We start from the raw sequence: 23923 nt of genomic DNA on the forward strand, positions 1-23923 counted from the left end.
CAAAGATGCCTGGGTACTACCCCTACTAAAAAAGCCTAATCTAGACCCTAATATTCCCACCAACTACAGGCCAATCACAACTGTACCCTTTCGCCTCAAAATCCTCGACAAAGCCGCCTACCTAGAGATCAACAATTTACTGGGCACACGGCAATCGGGCTTCAGGCCCAGTCATGGGACAGAGACAGCCCTCATAGACCTGAAGAACCAATTAGACAACCGGAAAGACTATAGTGAAGCTTCCATCCTTCTCCTATTGGACCTGTGCGCCGCATTTGACCTCATAAACCATAAGGTCTTGTGTAATCACCTTAAAACAGCTGCCCACTTCTACAAGGAAGCCACCACCTGGATCAGCTCTTTCTTGGACATCAGGTCCATGCGAGTTTTCTCACCCACCTCTGCAGCTAATCCGATTCTTATAACCTGTGGAGTACCTCGAGGTTCCTGCGCCTCCCCGACCCTATACAATATCTTTACACAGCCCCTGTTTGACCTACTCGACAATCTGGGTGTCTCGCACATGCTGACGACACCCAGATTCTCATCCCTATCGTAGGTGACTATGATAAAGACACAACTATGATCAATAAAATCTATCTCATTATACAAACATGGATGGCCCCCCAAGGACCAATGCCTCAATCATTGGGTCCCACAACAAACTGACTAAACTATCCACCCTGTACAACTCCGTCCTCATTGATGGAATTAAGATTAAAGTCTCGAAGGAGGTCAAGACCCTAGGCTTCTACCTTGACTCAGGACTTAACCTTAATAAACAAATCATCGCCACGCCACCACACATGCAAACTGATTTATGCATGCTGTCCATTCCTGTCCACGGCTAGCTGCATTACAATTGCAAGAGCCTTAATCCTCTCCAAAGTAGACTACTGTGATGCCTTATACTTAGGCACCAGCAAACGAAACACCACTAAACTACAAACCATCCAGAACAATGCCTTAAGATCGGCCTTAGGAATACCCAAATTCCAGCACATCTCTAATGTAAGGTGTGACACCAATTGGCTCTCCATTACAGAACAAATCAAGCTTAAATCACTCACAAATGCCTGTCTAACACGGCTCCCCTCTACCTCACGGACAGATTCTCTAAACACACTTCCACACGCTCCATCAGAAAAGCACAAACCAACAGCCTCAGAATACCTAAATTAAAGCTAAAAAAAACTGGAGATGCTAGCTTCCCAGTCCAGGCCACGCAACTTTGGAATTCTATCCCTGACTCATTAAGAGCCATTTCTCCCTTCCATTGTTTCAAATCTAATACTAAGAAATGGCTGCACTCCCTAGACCGCTGACCCACAATTATGTCTTCTGGTACTCCCATCTGCTGAATTCACCCTATTTGAAATTCTTAGTAATGTATCTAGTGTATACATGTTCTTCAAGGACATAGTCGGCTGCTCTAACTGTACTTTAACTGCACACTGTATATATTTTGTATATATTGACACTGCCATAAACAGTCCCCTGCTCCAACTGTACCTTAACTGCACACTGTATATATTCTGTATTTTGTATATATTGACTATGCCATATGTAACCTGATCTGCGCCTAGATGCTCACGAGCCTGGCGCACACTGTAAATGAATAAACAATTAACTATGTGTGGATTGGCTGTTGAAATAATGTCTTCTGTCCGTTAGTTCTGCATAAGTACTATGACTGGGTGTGAGCACTACTATTGCAACATCCCGTTTTGTGGGGTATTCTAATTCTAGGCTGTAAACTTGCAACACTTAGTTCTGGTCTGCTAATTACAATCTGATTACTGCGCAGCTTCCACTGGTGAAACCACGTAACTATGTATCCCTGCTCAGGGGCATTGTGTAGAGGTGGCCTATGTCTGGGCATAAAATGTGCACTTGCGCTAGTTATTGGCTAGTGTTATTTGGCTCTTAGCAAGTACGGCATTCTGTACTGTAAACGTGTATAGAAGGGAGGTGGCTCGAGCTTGCAGTTTGAATGTTTGCCCATGGCCTACATGCAAGGTTGGAGTATTTCATAAAGATATGTTACGTTTGCAATGACTTAAGGCGTGTTCCGATCTTGGTGCTGCGTCTAAGGCACGCCAGTGCAGCTCCACTTGATACATTATATGTACCTGTTATTGTGCCCCTGTTGGTTAGATAGTTTCGCTTATGGTCAGGAAAAGTGGTGTGCTTATTTTGTGTGTATAAATTGGGGGATGCCGTATCTCTGTGTGTGATTTGGTTGACAGTCATAATTGCCTGGCACTAGATACAGCACTTACAGCAGTATGTGCTAGAGCATATGAAGAGATTGATTGTATTTTGGAATTGATGTCTGTACTGGGTAATGCAGGAGCGAGTGACGAGAATTGCTAAAGAGTTTCTTGTAGGTTCATGTTCATGTGGTGCTCTGTGCTAATAATCTGACCGTCAGTCAAGGGATTTTGCCTGAATGTGGAACCGTTGGCAAGTGTGCAGATGCATAAGTAGTAGTGAAGCTACTGGGGGTAGCAAAGTAGGCAGCTTGTTGTGCATTTGCTCTGCAATGAAGAGAACCACGGCATTTTTGGTGGTTGGTGCAGGCTCATACACTTTGCTTTTGATGCTCACCTGCAGGCATATCATTCTAGTAATTTATTCTGTTGGAGAAAATATGAACTTCAATAGTTGACTGTCTTCTCACCACATCCGGGTGTAAATGCCTGTTCTGTCTTAACCCTTTACTGTTTAATGTATTTTGCTGCAGTGTTAGGCGCAATTGATGTAAATGACCTGTTCTTAGCACTTGGAAGGTAGAGCCAAGAATATGACATAGACGTTCTGAGCAGTAGGTGGCTCAAAGGCTAAAAAGCCTCTGCTCCACCTAGAGCCCTGACTTGTTGAGTAGATACGTCTGCCTAACCACAAGCTAGGTGAGGTGTGAGGGAATGGATACCAGAATTATCTTTCCATGCGTGACTTGTGAAGGGTAGACAACCAGACACAATAAAAACAATCTTCTGAGGTAAAAAGCTTGGCGCACCTCTTGCAAGGATAACGTTGTTCTTTTTGTATACATAAAGTTGAAAGGGGATGCCGTAGAGCCCAACTGCCACGGAGCGCACGGGTTAGTTCAAAGCAAACAGGACATTTTAAAGCGCATTGTCATCACTCGTGACCCACACACTATGCAGTATTCATTCCCCACCCTCATTGGCTACCCCCTATGTACATACTGTCATTCCCCTATAGTACCTTGACCGATTGGCCGCATCTAATCTATTCCATCTCCACTGACAAGTGGTGTCAAGAATCCAAGAAGGTCATGGAAACTGTGGGACAAATGGGGGAATAGAGCTATTCATTCCTGCCGTTTGTACACCCAAGATGGATGCCGTAAATAGACAAACATGAAGTCCCAATGTGCGCACCACTGTCCCAATCATGCAAGTCTCTGTGCTCTGTGAAGCTTCAAATCTTTTCTACTTTAGCACCTGAGATATTCAAGCCCTTGTGTCGCTACACTGCATTTGGCGCTCCTATGTCCCGTGTCCTTCCTGGATTCCTCAGGCACTCTTCTTTAGACTTGCACCGCTTTACCCTTGTATACGCTATTTTTCTTTTCCTTGCTGCTCTTCGCTGGCTGCCAGAGCTCCGTTGCCTGGTATTAACACTGAAACTATACAGAACTGCTTTTCTGCTTCCTGATTTTTCGCGCTCGTCGCATATGCAATGCCTGCATATTTGAACTGCTTTTCTACTTGCTGACGCATTGCACTCCTCGCATCTACTACGCCTGCATCTCTGAACTACATTTCCAACTTGCTGTCCCTCTGGACTCCTCGTGCTTCACCCTAGACCCTCAAGCTGACTTTCTCTTCTCTACGTGCTCCTCACTGCCTTCACCCTTCTTCCCCTTGTTGGGAAGGAGAGAGTGTCTTCCCACTCCCCTAGGCAATACTGAACAAGAACTATAAGCTATTCGAGCACATCCCTGGAGAATGGGAGAGAGGGGTGCACATATAGGGTGGTGCGCAATCACTTTAGTGCATGTATTTGGGTGTGAACGTCAACTTGGCAAGCAGCAGCAATCTTAGAAGTTAGGCCCAAACACAGCGAACAGTATTTTATCAGTTAGTATTAGGCCCTGTGCATGAGCACGAAGACAACCCCCACCCTGGCCAGGTCTGAGAGATTCACAACCTCCTCCATTGTTCAGAAAGGTACAGGCCCTCGCGCACTGGGAAGAATGTGCCCTGCAAGTTCGCCTCTTGGCAGTACCATCACACAAAGAAGATAGCAAGGCCCTCCTGCCCCCAACGATCTCCCACATGAGAAATACAGCTTTGCCATACTTTCATCCCATGACCCCTGATGCCACAGCACCTTCCAAGTTCAGACCGCCGACCATAACCGACCATAACACCTCGATTGATCACTAAGATTAGAAGGTAAGGCTATCGCGCCGTCATGAATGGGTCACGTGATTTGTGCGAGGTGCAGGGTGGCATCAGAATTATAACTTAAAACTAAGGTGAAGGAACTTGGGGGTTGCTGATCTGTCTGGGAGCGAGCAAAGTGTGTGTGAGTTGGTGTGACCTCGGCTCTCCCCGGAGCCCATCCCTGTATCTGCCAGGTGCATTGTTACAATCATAAGAATAACATTGTGTGTCAGAGTATATAATTAATAAGATCCTCCAGCTTATATCGATTTTGCGACCCCTCAAAATTCAGCAAAAACGGCAGTTTTGCACCAAAACGTCCATTGTTGCAAAAACGACAGTTTAAAAAAATCTCAGGGGGCCACGTTCTCTAAACTTTTTGGCCTCCGTGCGAAGCCTGCCGTAATAGCAAAGAAGACATGGTTCCCATTCATAAAACTCAGATAAGAGAACCCCTGAGGTCCGCTACATCTGGGGCACAGATGGTGGCGGAGCGAGCCATTAGTTGGCTTCCACTTGCCTGATTCCTGCAGATTTCCACCGCCCCGGCAGTTTCCAAAATGGTGGACGGGCGCCGAGCTACGAGGAGGAAGGGGGAGTCGGCTTTCTGCCCAGCGGTCTCGATCTAGGGGTTCCCTGTAGGGGACCCCTGCCTCCGGGGGCAGGCTGTCTGGGCGGCTGCCGCTAAGCACCAGAGTTGAGCGGGGGCTGCGGTGGCGGCTGCCTCCACAACAAGGACCCTTTCGCGGCCTGGTCTCTGGAGGAGGGGTGCAGGCAGTCTTCTCCGGATGGCCTTGCAACCTTGGCCCAATGGCGAGCTCCGCTCCTCCAGGGCGGCATTCTCTCCTGCTGCTTCATTCGTTTCCAGTGGCGGGTCTCCTGCTGGAGACCCAATATGATTGGAGCCTGCCGTCAACATAGAAGCAAGATGGGATCCCGTCCGGCATCCGGAGACACCCGGATGTAGCACAGCGTGTTGCGCCCTCTCCAGAGCAGTCAATCGCCCGAGATCTGTGGCCTGCCCGGACAGAGCCATCATTCAGCCTGAAGCCCTCCTGCTTCATCTGGCTGTGATGGCCCCACGGGCAGCCCGTTCCTGGGGCCGCATCTAAAAGAGCCCTCCACACTGTCAAAATCAGGCAAATTGAGGGCCCAAGGAATAACATGCATGCTGGACTGGTTGGCCGTTGAGCAGCCTATCCCACTGCAAAGTGCCATGTGGGGCTGCAATAGTACAGTACAAAACTCTGGTGCCCCCAACCTTTGCAATCAATAAATAGGAGGATCACTGCGCACCTCAGTAATAACTTATTTAAATATGTTCTCTGTAAAGCGCTTTGGCTTAAGGCGCTATATAAATAAATCATTTATCATTATCATTATATGTGAATCCCAACAAACGGTAGTCCTCTATGTATCATGGCTGGTTCAGAAGGGACCCCCTGCCTCTAATGCCGTTCCGGGAGGCGGCCCTGGCTCTCTGTGCTTCCTGATCACCAAGGACTGCCACTGCTGGAGCATCATAGACGCACAATACGGGTCCAGCCTTTCAGAGCCCCCCCGTTGCCTGACTTGGCCTTCCACTACTCCCCAACGGGCCCACGCCTGCTCTGAACTCTTACTCCACCATCTGGGCGGAAGCTTGTGATGCTCCTGAACCAAGCTTGAGCCCTTACATTGGGAGCATTCTGGGGCCCGCGCTAAAGGGATCCACGCTATTCTGAAGTCTATAACAAGGGTACATTCCCGGCGGACACCGCCTGAACCACAGTCAAGCATAACAGCCTCCTCCTACCCCGAAGGGCCATTCCGTCTATGCTAAACAAGGAGCTTGACATCCTCGAGACCAGGAGGATCTCTGGCTGGGGGACTGGCACCTACCTTGATGGTGCATGAGACCCACTGCTAGAAACCCTACTCCATGGAGACTAGGGATGCCCTCCAATTCTTTCCTCAGTGACAGCCTCACTTTTGCTCGCCATATCTTAAAGGAAGACAGTGGGACGCTGCGTACCCCAGCAGACATGGCTAAACACCTTAAATCCTCGAAAAACACTGGCATCACTACCATGCTGCTCCCGCCCGACAAAGGGAAAAAGTCAGTAGCCCCAAAATTCCCACCACAAGCCTCTTGAGACAGCGCTAGCCAATTGGAAACTAAGGGTGACATACAGGCCTTTATGCTGGACATTAAATCGGAATTCCGATCCTGCAGGCAGAGCTCACCACCAAACTGGAACAGAGGGTGGTGGAGGTGGAGCAGAGTGTAGGGGAGGTGGAATACTTGACCCAAAAACATTCGGCGACCCTTCTGGAAGTGCAACGAGCAATCCAATCCCTACTGGACAAAAACGAGATCCTCAAACACAAACAGGAGGATCTGGAAAATGGAGCTCGACGGAATCATGTCTGAATTAGGGGAGTCCCCTCCTCGGTGCCAGACCAGAACTTGGCAGAATACGTGGGTGATGTTTTTCAATCCCTTTTGCCACTTTTGGACAAATCCCAACTCATATTAGACCGCACCCACAGGCTACGACCCAGGCGAGGGGTGAACTCCGACTCTTCCCCCAGATGTCATTACCTGGGTTCACTTTTCCGCGACCAAAGAAGCTATCATGAAGATTAGTTGCTCCCAGGACGTCCTGACTTTTTAAGGGTCTCCCCTCCAGATTTTCCAGGACTTGGCAATGGTAACCATCCAGAAGCGGAGAGCCTTGAGGCCCTTGACACTATTCCTTCGAGACCAACATGTCAGGTACCGATGGCTGTTTCCTATCGCTCTCCAATTCTCTTACCAAGGGACTCCTCGAACGATTAGCCACCTGTAAGACGCGGAGTCGATCCTGCGTCCCAACTCTCCTGGTAATGGGGATGGGGCCTCACCTGATTCGCCTAGATATGGCTCCGGAGGACTCCCCCTGAAACCGAACGAGTGGCCTGGACTAAGTCCAGAGAGGGCGGTCTGGGAAGTGACCCTCTCCGTGGACCCAAAGCCTGGGAACGTGCCGGGAATTTCCACCTAAAAGTAGGGAACGCAACGCTACCGGATATCGGCTACGGGCTTCGCACGGCATATGCCCAACTCCAAGGTGGATGACACCTATACGCCCTTGGAGTAAATTACTGAACACAATGTTTCCATTAGTTAGGGAAATTGCCGACAAAAAGGATCTGGCTTCCCACAAGTTTACTGTTAAGGCTTCACGTTGGAAGCTCAAGTTAAAACCCTGGCGACGCATCGACGAAAGATACAGATGGCGATTGAGTCACGCACAGCCCCGGCCCCTCACCAAAAGAGCACGAATGGCCCAGGAAACTCCCCACCGTATCAGAAGTTAAACTTTATATCGCTTAACACAAAAGGGTTGAACTCCCCCTTCAAACGAAAATCAATGCAAGAATCAGTCCCCTTTTTACAAGAGACCCACCTACTGCCACAGGATTTCACACGCCTCCGGAGTAGAGACTTCCCTCTCCAATACCTTGCTTCTAACGGGCACCTCCCTGCTCCCCTTTGCTGAACTTTTCTGCTGTCCCACAATTTTTGGGGGCCCTCTCCCCCCTCACCCCAAATGGGTGGCGGGACACCTCATGCAGGCCTCCCTGGGCCTCCTACAAACAGCTGCGTGAGGTACACCCCCTCCATTTGGGGTGAGGGGGTGAAAGGGCCCCCAAAGATTGTGGGACAGGCCCCCAATGGGTGGGGCAGTAAGGTTTGGGCACCCCGGGGCCAGATTGCACACCAATGTGCCCCTCTGCACCAGGGCAAGTTTCGTAAACGAAGAAAAAAATGGAAAATGGTACACTACACTTTAGGCCGGGCTGAGGGACACCCTAAACCGGCAGGTAATTCTCTAATGTAGTGGGGGGTGACCCTCTACCCCCTCTGCCCCCCCACACCACATGCAGGGGGGGTATCTCATTCAGCCCTCCCTGGGGTCAGATGCCCCTTCCTATGAGCAGATATCTGCCCCCAGGGAGGGCTACAAGGGGTGCCCACCTTTCCCCTTGGGGAGAGGGTCACCCACCTTTTCTGTAAAATAAATTCCTGGTGGCTAGTACCCCAACCCCCAACCCCCACTCCCACCCACATTTTTTTTGCCCCCTTCCCTGGGGGCATATGATCAGCCATCTGCCCTCAGGGGGGGCCCTAACCTGCAGGCCCTATCCTTTGGGGGCCTGCATACTTATTCCTGGTGGCCCTGCCTCCTCCACCCCCAATTGGATGGGGGGCCACCTCATGTACTTCTGCCCCCAGGGAGGGCTACAAGGGGTGGCCCCCCTTTCCACTTGGTGTGGAAGGGGGAGGGCCACCACCATTTCAGGGGGCAAAAATATCTCAGGGCCCCCCACAAACACCCCCATCACCGTTGATTTCCTTTTTTTAAAAACATTTTTTTGTTGCTTTTGCCCCTTTCCCTGGGGGCAGATGATCAGCCATCTGCCCCCAGGGTTGTACACATATGTGCCCCATGGTTTGGGGGCCGGGGGGGACAAGGGCTGCTTACTGTAAGCAGCCCCCACCTCCCCTCCCACATTCAAAGACATCCCTGGTGTCTAGTGGGCATTGCTGCCCGCGCATCGAGCACCCTGCACCCGATCCGCGGGCAGCAATGCTGTCACAAAGGGTGTTGGAAAGGGGAGAATCTCCCCTTGGCTATCTGATCAGCGTAAGCATTCCCTTTCCCTATATCATCTGTAATCTTGCGATGTGCTGCACATTTCATAACTGCTAACTGAGTAGGGAGCGCAAGCGCTGAGAGTTGCTGTACTATTAGGGAGCCATGTTGAATTTTGGTGCCATCCGAAGTTAGGAACCCTCTCTCTGACCAAAGTCTCCCAAAGTTGTTAACCACCCCAAAGGCATACTGACTATCAGTATATATATTTACTGTAAGCCCTTCGGAAAGTTCACAAGCTCGGGTCAATGCTATAATCTCTTCGGCCTGCGCAGAATTATGCGTGATTCTCTTAGTTTCCACAACCGAGCTCAATGTAGTGATCGCATAAGCAGCTGTGGATGTACCATCTGGAAGTTTGAAGCAGGAATCGTCACAAAACGGCTCTCCTTGCGGATTATCCAAGGGAGTATCTTTCAAATCAATTCTACCCTTTGTCTCTTGTTCGGTCGTATACAATCATGTGGCACTTCATCGCCGCAAGTAGTATCTTGCGGGAGAGGTAGGAGTTCAGCCGGATTAAGAACACAACACCTCTTAATTTGAATGTGAGGAGCAAAAAAGATCAATTCATATCTTGTCAACCGTGCAGAAGTGAGGTGTTGCGTTTGAGTTCGGTTCAGTAGAACATCTACAGAGTGAGGCACCATCAGGGTTAGATCATGGCCTAGGACCATTCCCTCACTCTGTTTTACGGATGCGGCAGCAGCAGCGACAGCTCGCAAACATCTTGGCAAAGCGCATGCTACAGGATCAATGGCGGAAGAAAAGTAACCGCATGGCCTATTCTTCCCTCCATGTTCCTGCGTTAATACAACCAAAGCACATCCATCACATTCATGCACAAACACCACAAAGGCCTTTTCATAGTTTGGTGTGCCCAAAACTGGTGCAGAGCATAATGCAGTCTTACGCAAGTGAAACGACTGCTGGTGTACCGCGTTCCATGGCAATTGCAAAGAAATGCCCTTCTTCGTCAAAGCCAACATCGGTTTGATCAGTAGTGAAAAATTCAGGATCCACAACCTACAGTAAGAAGCCATACCTATCAAGGCCCTAACTTCCTTCTGTGTATTTGGGACAGACATGCCAGAAATGTGTTTTATTCTTTCAGGTGTCAATCGTCTTCCCTCCTTTGACAGGAGATAGCCTAAATAGGCGACCTCCTGACAACAATATTGACATTTTTAAGCAAAGCTTTGTGACCATGCTTAGCTAGATGAATAAGTAATGGCACAGTGCCCTCCTTACAGGCACTCTGAGTCAGCAGCTAGAAGCAAATCATCAACGTACTGAAGCAAAGTACAGGCAGAGGGCAATTCAAGGGTATCAAGCTGTTCTTTCAAAGCCCTACTGTAAATGCTAGGACTCTCTGTGTACCCTTGAGGTGCACGAGTAAATGTGAACGAGCGTCCCCCTAAGATGAATGCGAACAAATATCTACTATCCTTGTGTATAGGAATACTAAAGAAAGCATTCTTCAGATCCACAACACTAAAATAAGTAGCTGTAGCTGGAATCATGGTTAGGATTGTCGTTACATCAGGCACAATTGGAAATTGTGGTGCCACAACTTTATTAATGGCACGTAAATCAATTATGAAACGGAATGGAATTGCATTATCGCCTTTCTTGTACACGGGTAAAATCGGACTGTTACACAAACTTCCTGAAATTTCTTCAATCACCCCACGATGCAGAAAATCGGAAACGATACATTTCAAAGCTCGCTCGCCCTTAACTTAAATCTTATACTAAGGAATGCATGGCAGCTCAATTCCATGTTCCAAAACTATCTTGACAGGCTCAATCTGTAAAACACCGACATCATTGTCGTCGACAGCCCACAAGCTCTCTGGTACATTAGTGAATTCTGGAGGCAAAGGTCTAGTCAAGAATTGCGAGGCAGAAAATTGCTGTGGTGAAATCGTCAAGCGTACTCCATCAGAAGAACAATAAATCACTGCATTTAATTCTTTTAACAGATTCAACCCCAGCAAGTTCTCTCCGCAATCCAAAGTCAACAGAAATGGACAATGGTCCGTAAAGGGACTCAAAGAAATAGGTACCGGCAAAGAAACCGGACAAACAACTGGTGTACCAGAAAACCCTACAGAAACATTTGTTTGCCCTGACAGTGGGATGTTTGGAACCCGTGAATGATCAATGGAACACTTCTGTGCACCAGTGTCTATCAAAAACTGATGTTTCCTATTTCCCACCACCATTTCAACGTAGGGACCTGTCTGATTGACGGGAATAGGTGTAGGTTCCAAACCCTGCTTCGGGCAATCCTAACGAAACAGAATATCATCAAAAGGAAGCTATTCAGATAAATATGCAGGGGAAGGATGATCAAATATGTTCCTGGTGTCCACACTCGGAGTATGATTGTCCTGCGAGAAAGGTTGCTGAGGGTCCTGTGTAAAATGACCTCTACCAGGGCCCCCTACACCCGGGCGACCTCTGGATCGCCTACCCATGTTACCAAATGTATTATTTGACCTTTGTTGAAGGACGGGGCATTGTGCTCGCCAATGACCCTCTCAACGACAATAAGCGCACTGGTTAATGTTCACAGGACCCAAGGGCACATTCCCCTGTGGGACATACTGACCTCTAACCTGAAAACTACCCCCTCTGGGGCCTCTAACAATTTGCTGCAATAGCACTTTAGTTTTCAAATCGCCTTTTTGTTTTTCAATCCTATCTTTTTCATTATTGATACGGTTTTCGTAGTACAGAGCCATGTGCAGTACTTCTGATTGTGATTTCGCCTGCCAAGCGCTCTCAGAAGACATAATTTGTGACTGGATGTCAGGCAGCAATCCACGCACAAATTTGTCCACAAATAATCTTTTTCCAAACTCTGTGCCAAGTCTTGTCCACTGAAATCCGAGAATACTTGTTCGAACCGATTAAAGAAGTCGGTAGCACCCTCAGACTTTCCTTGGACACAGGCCGTAAGTTTGTCCCATATAATTCTCTTTTCGGGAATTATGGTTTTTAATTTTGCAATAATTCTATCAGGCAAAGTTAGTATCACCTGAGGCGGTCTTTCACCAGCTGGCCTTTCTCCATCGAGTCTAGTTATATTCACCCATGTATCTCCCAACTCTGGGGAATAAAGACGTAAAAGGCAGACTGACTACCCCTCTCTCAAGGTCTGGCAACACAACAGGAACAGGTGCTGCAAAGCTGGCATATAAATCTACAGCTATTGTCTTTTAAGAGAGACAGTTGGTATACAGAAGCCGTAATACAAATATCAATAAATCTCTTTAATAGTTCAAAGTAAAATTTCATAGAAAAATATACACTTAATAGGCTTTATCATATCTCACTCATTCCATTCATACCAATTCGCTCCTTCTGTGACATCCGGGTTAGGCAATTGACAATTTCTTAACGCATATTAATTATTATTAATATGTATGACAATTGGAAAACACACAATTGGATTTTCTGTAGGTCGACATATGTTTCGGCCCCTTTTCCATAGTCCCATCGTTGTCTACGGTGGTCTAAATAGTCAGTGTTGGGCCATCTTCAGGACAATCATGATTTAGTAAGAGCTTAACGTCTTCACCCTGCTTCCATATGAAAAGCCAAATCTATAAATAAGTTAAAAACAAATTACAATGTATACTGGTCTGGTCTCTTATAATTGATCTCACAATGATGGCTAGATAGCTATGCCAGAGAATATGCACCTACCTGTGGCCGAGAACGTAGCTGTGGACCACGGAGAAGAAATAATGAAATGGAGGGTATTTTCTGTATTACCCTAGTCTATAGCCCTAATGAAAGGAGAAAAGACAACGCGGCAAATTACTCCCTTGTGAGTTAGATATATTGCTATATGGCTGCAGAGCATTTTGTTATAAATTGGCATTGCAGAGCAACTTAACAGATACCTTTTCACAAGTGGGTGGAGCTTCAAATCTCTTTATCTCCATCTTATTTCATGGGCAAATTTCAAGAGGGACTTGCTTCCTTCGACACTTGAACACGTAGTGTCTGTAAAAGAGAGGTGTTAAATAAATTACCTTACTCAAGTCTAATTTCAACCACATTACCTAGAACAGGTTCTCATTTAAATGTGGTGGACAAGCATGGGCTAGTCACGGGGCTCCACTCACTGTCAGAGCTAAGATATTAATCAGGGGAAAGACATGTATGTGTATGTGTCTGTCTATCACGAGGAGGCCTAGATCATCGGCGGCCTGTTAGACAAAGCAGATTTTCTTAGACGCTACGTGTAATGTAACTGGTAGTGCTAACGCACCTATCGGGCGGTTCTCTTTACTGCATAGCGGAGTCTGAGCATGGACTTCTAATCGCGACTCTGTTAGAGAGTGCTGTTCCTCACTATTATGGTTCATTGGAACGAACCAGCCGAGTAACTCGGGTAGCATCTGCTGACTTGTGAGTGAGTTGCATGGGCTTCTGTTCGCAGCTTTATGAACGAGTGCTGTTCCTCACCTTGAAATTAGTTCGAACGAAGCAGCGAGGTTGCTCGAGCGGCGTCTGCTGACTTGTGAGTAAGTCGCGTTAGAGAAGGGGAGGAGCTGAGGCTATTTAAAGATCACGTGTTGCCAAAAGAAACGTGCAACTACGCGGTGCTGACAAAGCGAATAGTTTGTAGGTTACGTTACCCAGCAAGCCTGGAACGAACCATGGACGCTTATGGGGATTTCAATAAAAATAGTCATTCAACCGGTGTCTTGATTTTAAATAGCAAGAGCTACGCAGTGTCTTTGTGATAATAAATCGACTTCGCAATAATCTCGCTTATGACAAATGAGTGCATCGTAGTTGTGTGAGATCACAGACAAGAGTGTTTAACGGTTGCAATTGTCAGAAGAAAGACCGCGCGGTACAAGATAAAATAAGCCGTGTAGGTTTATTTTATTTACTAATGTATCACCACCTATTACGGAAAGGAAACCAGGGTCCCAATGCCCTTTGGTGTAGTGTCATATTAATGTGTTGTGAGTATACCCCCTCGCGCTGCTGTAGACTCAAAAATGGAGCTCTTCAGAGAAAAGCACTCCATTCAATGGCTACATTTAGTCCATTTTGGACTGTTTTCAGATTGTAGATCCATTTTTGTTCCGCTTGGGTCAGAATTTTATCTTTGTCCCCATTGCGGCGGGAGATTTGTACAACTTGAATGACACACCAGAGAAAATCTGTACATTTGTGTTGTTTTTTGGCGAAATGGGCCACTAGTGGTTTATTTTCAACTGCATTACGAATGCAGGATTTGTGCTCGTTTATCCGTTGGCGGACTGGTCGTTTGGTTTTGCCTATATATACCATATCGCATGGACATATAATGGCATATACCACCCATGGTGTGAGACAATTAGTGAACTCTTTCAGGTGGATAGTGTGGTGACATAAAGTGATTTGTTTCAGAGTGGTTGTCTGTGCACAAACAGAGCAATGTCCGCACCGATGATGGCCGGTTAAAGGCGGTAGACCCCACAATGTTGTTTGTGCAAATTTCTTGGATTTAACAGGTAGGTACGAATGTACCAAATTATCTTTAATGTTGGATTGCCTTTTAAATGCAAACCTTGGAGCTAGAGGGGTAAAGTCTTCTGTGTAGATCATCTTCCAATGTTTACGTATGATCTTTCTAAAGATATTGCTAATCGGACTATAGGTGCTTACACAGGTGATCTTATCTTCTTGGTGTTTTGGTGTAGGTTCTAACGTACTCGAGCGATTTGTGTGCAGCACACGTTTATATGCTCGTTGTATCGTTTTGTGGGGGTAGCCTCTTTCTTTAAGTCTCAGCTTCAGACTTTTGGCATGTATTTTGTATTGTTGTACATCTGTACAGTTTCTGCGAATACGCAGGAACTGACCATAAGGTAAACCCTCTTTCAAGCTAAGCGGATGAAAGCTAGTATAGTTCAACAGAGTATTTTTGTCAGTTGGTTTTCTATAGAGAACTGTTTCAACTCTGGTACTTCGTCAATAGTTCTAGCTTGTTTCCGTAAATCTACGGGCAGGAGTACAGGAAATAACTAATCAATGTCACCTAGGGTGAACACTGAGGACTGCAAAACGGACTCTCTCTTTATAGAACCCTGTCGGATTTTTCCTAATGTCAGGAATGGATTGTCTAATAGTGTTCACTTCCTGTCGTGAAATCGGGATGTGAACAAACTGCGATACATAATGTGCGGGAATGTCCACAGCAGGTGCCTGCTGCAACATTAGCAGGAATCTCAACCTTTGGGACAAAAGTCAGAGGTACCTCTCTCATAGGCAACTGAGATATAGGCAACTCTGAATGCTTACTAAGCAACAGAGCTAAGTCGAGCGCTAAAGCAGTCGAAGAAGTGACAAATGAAAAAGCTCTCTTGTAAATACTCAATAACTCTGTGGGACAACTAATCTTCCTTTTTACACACTCATCCTGCAGGTACTCTACCATTACCTGTATCACTTTCCTCTGCATTTCTAGCGTATATTGACTATATATGTCATATACCTCAACTGGAGTTATCGATATGTCTGAAATCCATCTAATCGCGTCTTTCTTAAAAATTTGTGTTTCCTCAGATATCGATTTACGACACGGAAGGAACCGTTTCTGTACATACATATTTTCCTACTCGTCATCCTCATTCTGTAACTTTTCTAACTCCTTTCTATGCCCAAATAACCTCTCGACATGCTCATTTACCTTCTCCACATTGTCTCTAGAAAGCGCTAGAGTATTTAGATCCCGTAACCCTTGCGGAAGATCTGCGTTATTTAATCTTCCCCACATTATACATAACTGAATCCCTAAACCTTCAATAAAAACATTTTTCTCAGGAAAATGATCCATATTACAAAGTGTGGCAAAAACGCTAGCTTGATCATCCTTCTCCAAACAATGCTTAGCCCATGCAATTAACTCGCGTTTCTTCTACGGTGGTACAGTATTGCGAGGGACAACCTTTGTTCCTGCCCCTCGATCGATTACAAGCGGCTCAGGACCACTTGGAAGAGAGGGAGCAGGCATATTTGATGGAGGTACTATAACTGGTGCGATAAAAAGAGGTGGGGGAGCTGGAGGAAGGGGAACATTAGGCGGAGCAAGAACAACGGGAACAACAACAGGTGGAGCAGGAATAACACGAGGAAGAGGCAAAGCAGCAGGAAGAGGAACATACGGAGGTGGCGCAGAAGCTCCAGGCCTTCGTTCATTTAATAATTTGTCTATAAACTCATCAGAAACATGAAGATCTTTAGAAGGATAGATTTTCTGAATACCGAGTGAGAAAGCCCTATCCATATTTCTAGTAAGTTCAGAATGTTTATCTTGGTCATACAATAGTGCTTTTTCGGCGTTCATCTTGTGACGACGCGCATGCTTCTCTCTACTTTTAAGTTGTTGCAACGCTTCTTTTTTCCAATTCTGCAAAACATCAAATGCTGCAGGTCTAGCCTTTTTCTTTAATATAATTGACTCTAAATACTCAATACGAGGGATTTCAAAACTACCATTGATTGGCCACTGAAGTTCAGAGGCATGTCTGGTTTGTCTGTGCCAAATATCATTAAATACTATACCTCCAATGCCATGCTTACAGTACATAGTACATGCCGGCGACCCCTCCTGTGGTGCGGGACGGCTAAATTCCAAAGATTGTCTATCACTGCGGAATAATGCCCTAAAGTAGGTAGACAATTTCCCAGGCATATCTCAAATTCTTGGTGTTACCTGCTCAATAATTGTGTCTGCAGATACAATGCGCCAAAATTCAAATTGTCAGGGCATCAATCTTGAGGGTCCCTATTCGGGCGCCAACTGTGAAAACAAAATCAAAATATCGAGGCTGAGTACCCCAAAAGGAAATGCACCGAAAACAGGTTACAAAGGAACATACAAAGTACTTTATTTTATACTGAATCCAGTTACAAAAACAGCAAAATCAGATAGCTATCGGCCCTCAGTACTACACAATGAACTCCAGCGTGGTTCAGTGTGTTTAGTGAGAGACGTTGTACATCAGAATGCATTCTCTTTTTATACACTTGGTGGGCACGACGTCCAGCCCCACTTCGGGTTAATATTCCACTTAATACATCACCGATCTAGGGTTTGTGCCAAGTCTCAAACAACTGCATATAACTGGTTTGCCTTTAATACATGCATCAACAAGCCTATGCAATAACTGTGATTTCTAAGATTTTCCATGCAGGCCTTCTCAAACATTAATACAATGTAGTTAAACAGACGTTCTACGTTCAGTATTTGAATACATTGTTTCAACATATGCTCATGGATTAGTTTCGTTGCACGAGTAATCCTTCTACACACAGGTCAACGAAGGACAAGGTCTCAGTTCACGACCTCAACAAGTGGCCTGCAGGCAAGTTACATATTAGCTATGTACAGAGGTCAAGATGGCCATGTTGTATTCTGGAATTACATTGTCCACCATTTTAACTCACAGGGTGACTTTTACAAAGCGAATCCTAAAATGGCGGATTGACCTAAAATGGCGGCTTATGTTGTTTTAAGGTCAGGACCTTGCGACACGGATTCTTTTGCAAGCATCTTTCGAGCAGCTTGGCGTAGGCCAATATTAATATATTTATTGCAATAGGAGGCACGATATAATTTCACTTTTGACACTAGGTGCCTCAGAATGTTGGCATGTATGCCTTTAGGTGCCATTGCCTGTCTTCCTGGCCTTTGTCTTCGTCTGCTGGGTTTTGCCCATCTCCTCCCAGTAACTCTTCTGTGACCCTTCTTACATCTTCCTCGGTCACCAGTTTGTAGTTGTAGCCCTCGACTTCAGAGGAAACCCCCACCAATACCTTGCCCAATTCTTGTTAAGCCAGTTTGTGAGGGGGGCACATAAGTGCCTCTTTGCCAAGGTCAATGCCGATAGGTCCTGGTATATTGCCACCTTTATGTTACCCAGGGTCACAGAGCTCATCCCCCTTGCCTTCTTGAGGATTTTCTGCCTGTCCGGATAGTTGTGGAACCGTGCAAGGACCGAGCGTGGGTCGCTACCGCTCTATGGACCCTCTCCAGTTTGGCCTCATCCATGTTCTCATCACCAAACAATGTTTTTACCACCTCATGAATGGTTCTCCGCAGGTCTCCTTCTGTTTCACCATTTTTTCGGGAATCCCAAAAAAATCGCAGATTGTTCCTTCTCTTTCGATTTTCAAAATCGTCCATCTTCAGGGTTACCTCGCCTTCCCTCCTCGCCAATTCCGCTAACCTCATATCCATCTGTGTTTCCAAGGTTTCAAGGGATGTCTGATTGTGCTCCACCGCCTGCAGCTTCTCGTCCATGCTGTCAATTCTCACATTTATTCGGTCTACTTTTCCACCAATGTCTGCCCTCATTCCTCTAATTTCCGCTAGGCGGGAGACTATATCTCTCCTGGTGGAAATGGCCCTGCCTCCGACATATTTAGGTTGTGTCTTGCCCTCCCCACCTTGTTTCTGAAAGTGGTATAGTTTTGCCCTCCAGTCCATGGGCGGGCAGCTAGCTTCTCGGTAGGGCAGACACGCCCCAGGAATGAGTCCTCGGGGCCCTCACCAGCTCCGTTTGCACCTGTCAGGGTCTCAAAGCACATGCGGGGGGGTGGTACCACCGATCTAGTCCATTCCCCTCGTGGCATTCTCTCTCTTCCTACACGTGGAAGTTTCTCTCTATGTGGGTAGGAGCTGTGCGGTGGGTCCTCCTTGAGGTGGGCACATGCCCCAGGGGCAATCCTGGGGTCTCTCCCCTCTGCAGATGCTCCCCAGGTGGACTGGCCTCTCAAAGCTCCCCACTTCTTATCCCCCCCTAGCATTGGGTTTATTTCCTCTATTCGCGTGCTTCCTCCTGGCCTCGCCCTCCTCCAACCTCTGTTTCACCACCTAGGGGGGTATTTCCTGTGGATTGTTTCTCCCTATGGGGGGGCTAGGAGCCTCCCCTATGGCCCACCAATGCGGTTCTTCCACAGAAATGTTGTCAGCCTTCTTTGCCTCTGGTGGGGCACCATGTTTAATGCTTGGACTGCCGTGTAGGTGAGGGGCCTCTTCTCCTGAAGTGCCCCTGGATCTCCTCTGTGCCCCCCCTTCTTGGTCCCACCGACTGTTCTGGCTGTGCCCTTCCTTTTCCGTATTGCCGCTTATGGCGGCTTTGGAGGCTCAAGCCTACCATGGGCTTTAGTGCACTTCGGGGGGGGGGCTTTTTTGGGGCCAGGCACCGGCTCTATAATCCCTGAGGTCCCCCAGAGGGAGCCCTTTGCCTCCCAAGTGCTTTCAGTGCCAGCTCCCTCTTTTCAGAGCAGTGTGGGGGCCCCTACTGGGCTCGCGTGTGCTCTGTACTGCTCCTCCCTACATCGTTCCACTTTCCTTCGATTCTGCTGGCCTCCCACTGTCTTCTCTCTATGTCCACAACGGCTCTAAGGGAGACCCCTCCCCCAGGCGGAACGGCTCTCCAGGGCACGCTGGCCATCCAGATGACAGATGGGGGGCAGTCCTCATTCGTCCCTCACAGAGGGGGGCAAAGGCTCAGCTCCCCAGTGTTGCCAACTTAGCGACTTTCTCGCTATATTCAGCGAGAAAGTACGCCCCCCTAGCGACTTTTTCATTGAAAAGCGGCTAGCGAGAAATCTAGCTACTTTTTTCAATTGGTTTGGAGACTTGCTCATTTATGCAAGTTTCCAAAACAATTGAAAAAAGTGTGGTCATTTGCCCGTTTTCTAACGGGAGCAATGCAAAAACACACTGATAACTTAAAAGGGAGGTGTTAAAAGGGGAGGGGGCCACAGTAAAAGCCATAAATCGCAGGGGGAAAGTGGCGGTAATTATGCAAATTAGGCAGTGACGTCATCTAGCTACTTCTGGCGACTTCTAGGGGAGCCAATAGCTACTTTCTTCACTGAGGAGTTGGCAACACTGCAGCTCCCTTCAGTCCCGGCTCCTCCCTTGTGTGCGCGCCTCTCCACACAGAGCCACTCCCACGGAGAGAAACGCTTTAGTTTCAGCCGGTGATGTTTTTCTTAGTTTCTCTGCCGTTCTGAGCTAATTTCACTCGCTTTTTCGCCCACAGACGCAGCAGGGGAATATCCTTCTGGGGGCGTCGAGTCTGCAGGAGGGGGGGGCCTTGAAGTGGTGGCTCAGTCCACTGTACCGGACCCTGAAGTAGGAGCTCTAAGCTGAGGTAGCTTCCATCAGCGCACCCCCTGGTGGCCTCTTTTCCATATTCTTGAACAACATTGTGGCATTTATGTCTAGGTGATCTGTTTTTGTGTCCAATGAGTGATTTTGGGCTGATTGGGTGTTGCTGAGGGGCCAGCCTTTTTTCGGGGGTTGGCTTTACCTTTGCAAGAGGTTAGGGTTTATGTCTCACCCCATGTTGATGTTGGCCTTTTGGTTATTGATTTGCTGGATTTGCGATACTGGGAGTGGTTGGGTTGCTGGAGAGAGAGTTTATATACTGAATGTCTTTCACATCTGGTTAATTGGAGTTAGAAATCTGCTATAATGCAGGTGGACTGATTGCTGAAATCAAGCTAAAGGCATATTTGGCATTTTACCTGAGGACTCTGGGCAGGACAACGCTAGGCTCCATTAATCTTTGTGATAGGCTGAAGATGCAGGCTTAGATTTAGAGATGGGATAGGGTTCAGTAGTGTCACATGGCAGAGGGTGCACTTAACTACTGACACAGAATAAGCTTAGACTTTTATTAAACAAAAGTAGAACATGAGAGTTTTGCTTGGAGATTGGTTCAGGATGGCTGTAACATAAAGGTTCTAGGGAAACTTATTCTTTGAACTCAGGATTATAAACGAAGGACAGCAAACAAATGGGCATTCAGAAACCTACAGACAGAATGTTTTCCTGCTAAGGCCCACTAAAATTAAGTCATTATCACTTCTTCTGGGGTCCACAAGGCTTCTCCGCTTCTTTCAGGGTTTGGGGCTGCTTCGCTTTGCCAAGAGTCCCAAATATACTCCCCTCCAGTGGGGTTCTTCTTCTCTCTGTTATTTATTCCTCTCTTCCGGGCCAAGGGGCTCTTCCTCTGTCTTTTACTCAGAGAAGGGTGCCCTTCCCACCATTACACAGCCACGGATATTGAACCCTGCTCACTAGTCCGCACCTAGAGATCTAGTGCTCTGCTCACTAGTCCGAACCTAGCGATATAGTGTCATGCTTGCACTCCCAGGTACATAGTGAATGGCTAACTCTGTTCACTGTAGCACACCCCTCTGCTAGGTTTACGGGGCTTATCTCTGTTGCTACTGTTAGGGAGAATTCTCTCTTTAGGCTGAATTTCCTAACCTAGTGAGTCCCCCAGCAGCTTTGCTGGATTTCTGGAGTTTGTTTTTTTCTCTTGCCAAGAGTGAGACTCTTTTTCTTCCACTCTTGGACATGATTTATGGTGTTCCTTTGACTGTTAATGTGTTTTATGGGGTCCTTTACTCCATAGGGTCTCATGTGTTTTTACTATGTGTGTTACACAGCACCCTCTGTGCAGTAACACAGGGGTGTCATAGTGACCCCCCACCATAGACTCCATACCCTGGGACTGACTACTGTCTCCCAGGGCATGTAAAGTCACCATTGGCTTTACTAGTCCCAAATTATTAACAGAAACCAGTACAAACCATCATATTGTGGACGTACTGGTCGGGGCAATTCGATTGCCCCTGGGTCTGTTAGTCGAGGGGGCACGTCTCCGTCCCCCCTGATCGAGTTTTGGCTGGTGGCAGTGGAGACTACTTTTTATATTCGACCGCGAATATTTCCCTATGGGATTTTCCCATTGTTCGAGGCTACCAACTTTAATTATTTAATTCTCATAGCCTCAAACATACCGCCGGTTTATTTAATTAATATTAATTTGCCGGTTGGTCATTTTTACCAGGACTCGATTCTAAAATGGCGTTTGTGTTCTCTTCTGTGACTCCAACCCACGTCGAGCCCTTTGTTCCACTTTTTGGCGGGCTTCTCCACAGAAGCCTCCAAAAGTGGTGCCACTCTGTCTGGGTACCACAGGGGGTATGGGAGGGGGTTTAGGCACCCTGGACTGAGTTACCTTGGTAACTCACCGTGGACTGAGTTACCTTGGTAACTCAAGTCGCACTCTTGTGTGATTGGCCCAAGTGGTGAGCCGGCCGGCTCACCACTTCGCATGTTTGATTGACAGCTAGGCTGAGTGAATGGGGGTATGCTGCATAAAAGCAGGGCTTTGGGGACTGGAACTTCAGAAGTCGCCACAGGACCTGAGAATCCGACGAGGGAGAAGCTGAGCCGACCTACCACGACGACACCACCGGTGGAGCCCTGCGGAACCGACTCACCACTTCCCGACGATAGAGAAGATCTCCCGGCTGGAGAGGCTTCTTCCCCTGACTGGTGGGCACAACCAGTTTACCTTCTTTCTTCGCACCCCAGACTGGTTTGTGGTCGAACTGCCTGTGCCAAGCACCCCGGTGGCCGGATAGCCACTCAACACTGAACCGCGAATCAACGGACCGCTCCTTGTACCGAGAAACTCCGCAGCTGGTTTCTTCCCTGGCAGTGCAACGGACTCCTGTCTTCCTCCTTGACGAGATCCTCTCTTCCCCCGGACGACGCACCGACTTGCATCCGCTGCCAGGAACAACTGCCCCCGCTGGAGTATTCTCACTACTTAAGGTACCGTGTCCGCCAGGTCTCCCTTTCTAAAGATTGCTACAAGGTAATAATAACCCCTTAACCTTCTGGACTGGGCTGGCCGCCTTGACCCTCTAACTGGTCCCTTTCTTTGGTCCAACTCCTTTTTAAACCGTTACAAGACTTTTGTGCACTGCAACCGTGTGACCTTGGGCACATTACGTTTGATCTTCTTAAAGTGGATCCGGCCTATTGAACTCTAACTTCACGGTTTTACTTTGCCTTCCTCTCTTGTTATGTTCTTGTAAAAGTGTTGGGATCTGTTTCAAATTACTCTCTGCTTTTCTCTCCCTTTTAAAAACGAACTATTAGAGTGCCATCTACATTAAGCACTCACCGCTGTCTGAAAATAAGTGGGGCTTTACTAAAGACTTGTCGAATATTCTTTTAAGGGAGTGTATATCTTTTAGTGACCGTGTTTTTTAATTGCTTACTACTAGTGCCTGTGTGTTTTTCTAGATGTGGTTTTAAATAAATAATTATATCTCTTTTACACCAAGCCCTGGTCAGTGTTTACTTGTTCTACTGTGTTCTCTTGACCTATTGTGAATACTCTGTATACTGCCCAACTCTTCTTGAGGGAAGTCTGACTGCTCAGCCACAGCTACCAAGTGAATCTGTGTGATACAGACTGCTACCAAGTGGGTTTACTGCCAAACACCTGTGGTCTTAAATCTTTTGCAGTGGTCCCAGAGGGAACTGCACAGGTTTCTGCCTAACAGCTAAACATCTGCTCATCTGTGGCCCAAAGTCAAGTATCTCTCTTTGTACGTCTCAGCTCTCCTTTCTCTTGAGTCTGGGGTCTTTCTTTTGGTCTCAAGCTGCTCTCCTCTTCTCACTGAAGCCCACCTATCACCTCTTCGTCACAGGAGCATACCCCTCTTCTAGGGCTCGGGGGGACTTTTCTCTGCCTCACTGGTGCAGACTCCACTTTTGGTTTTCAGTGGGGCTCTTCTCCCCTCTCACTGGAGCACACCTCACTTCTGGGGCCCTCTTGCCCCTCCCTCCCCTTGCTAGAGCCACCACCACTTTTTGGCTGCAGGGGGCTCCCCCTCGTCACTGGAGCAAACCTCTTTTGGGGTTCAGGGAGGCTAATTTTCTGTCACTTATCAGACCCCACTTTTTTTTTACTA

General features: G+C 47.3%; 1 protein-coding gene across 3 annotated transcripts in view; it reads left to right on the forward strand.

Moving 5' to 3' along the window:
• SPART (spartin) overlaps positions 1-23923 on the forward strand; it is a 574761-nt gene that overhangs the window by 14400 nt on the left and 536438 nt on the right. The window lies entirely within an intron of this gene.

Source organism: Ambystoma mexicanum, chromosome 7q (assembly GCF_040938575.1).
Source record: "Ambystoma mexicanum isolate Mex_15411 chromosome 7q, UKY_AmexF1_1, whole genome shotgun sequence".
NCBI lineage: Eukaryota > Metazoa > Chordata > Amphibia > Caudata > Ambystomatidae > Ambystoma > Ambystoma mexicanum.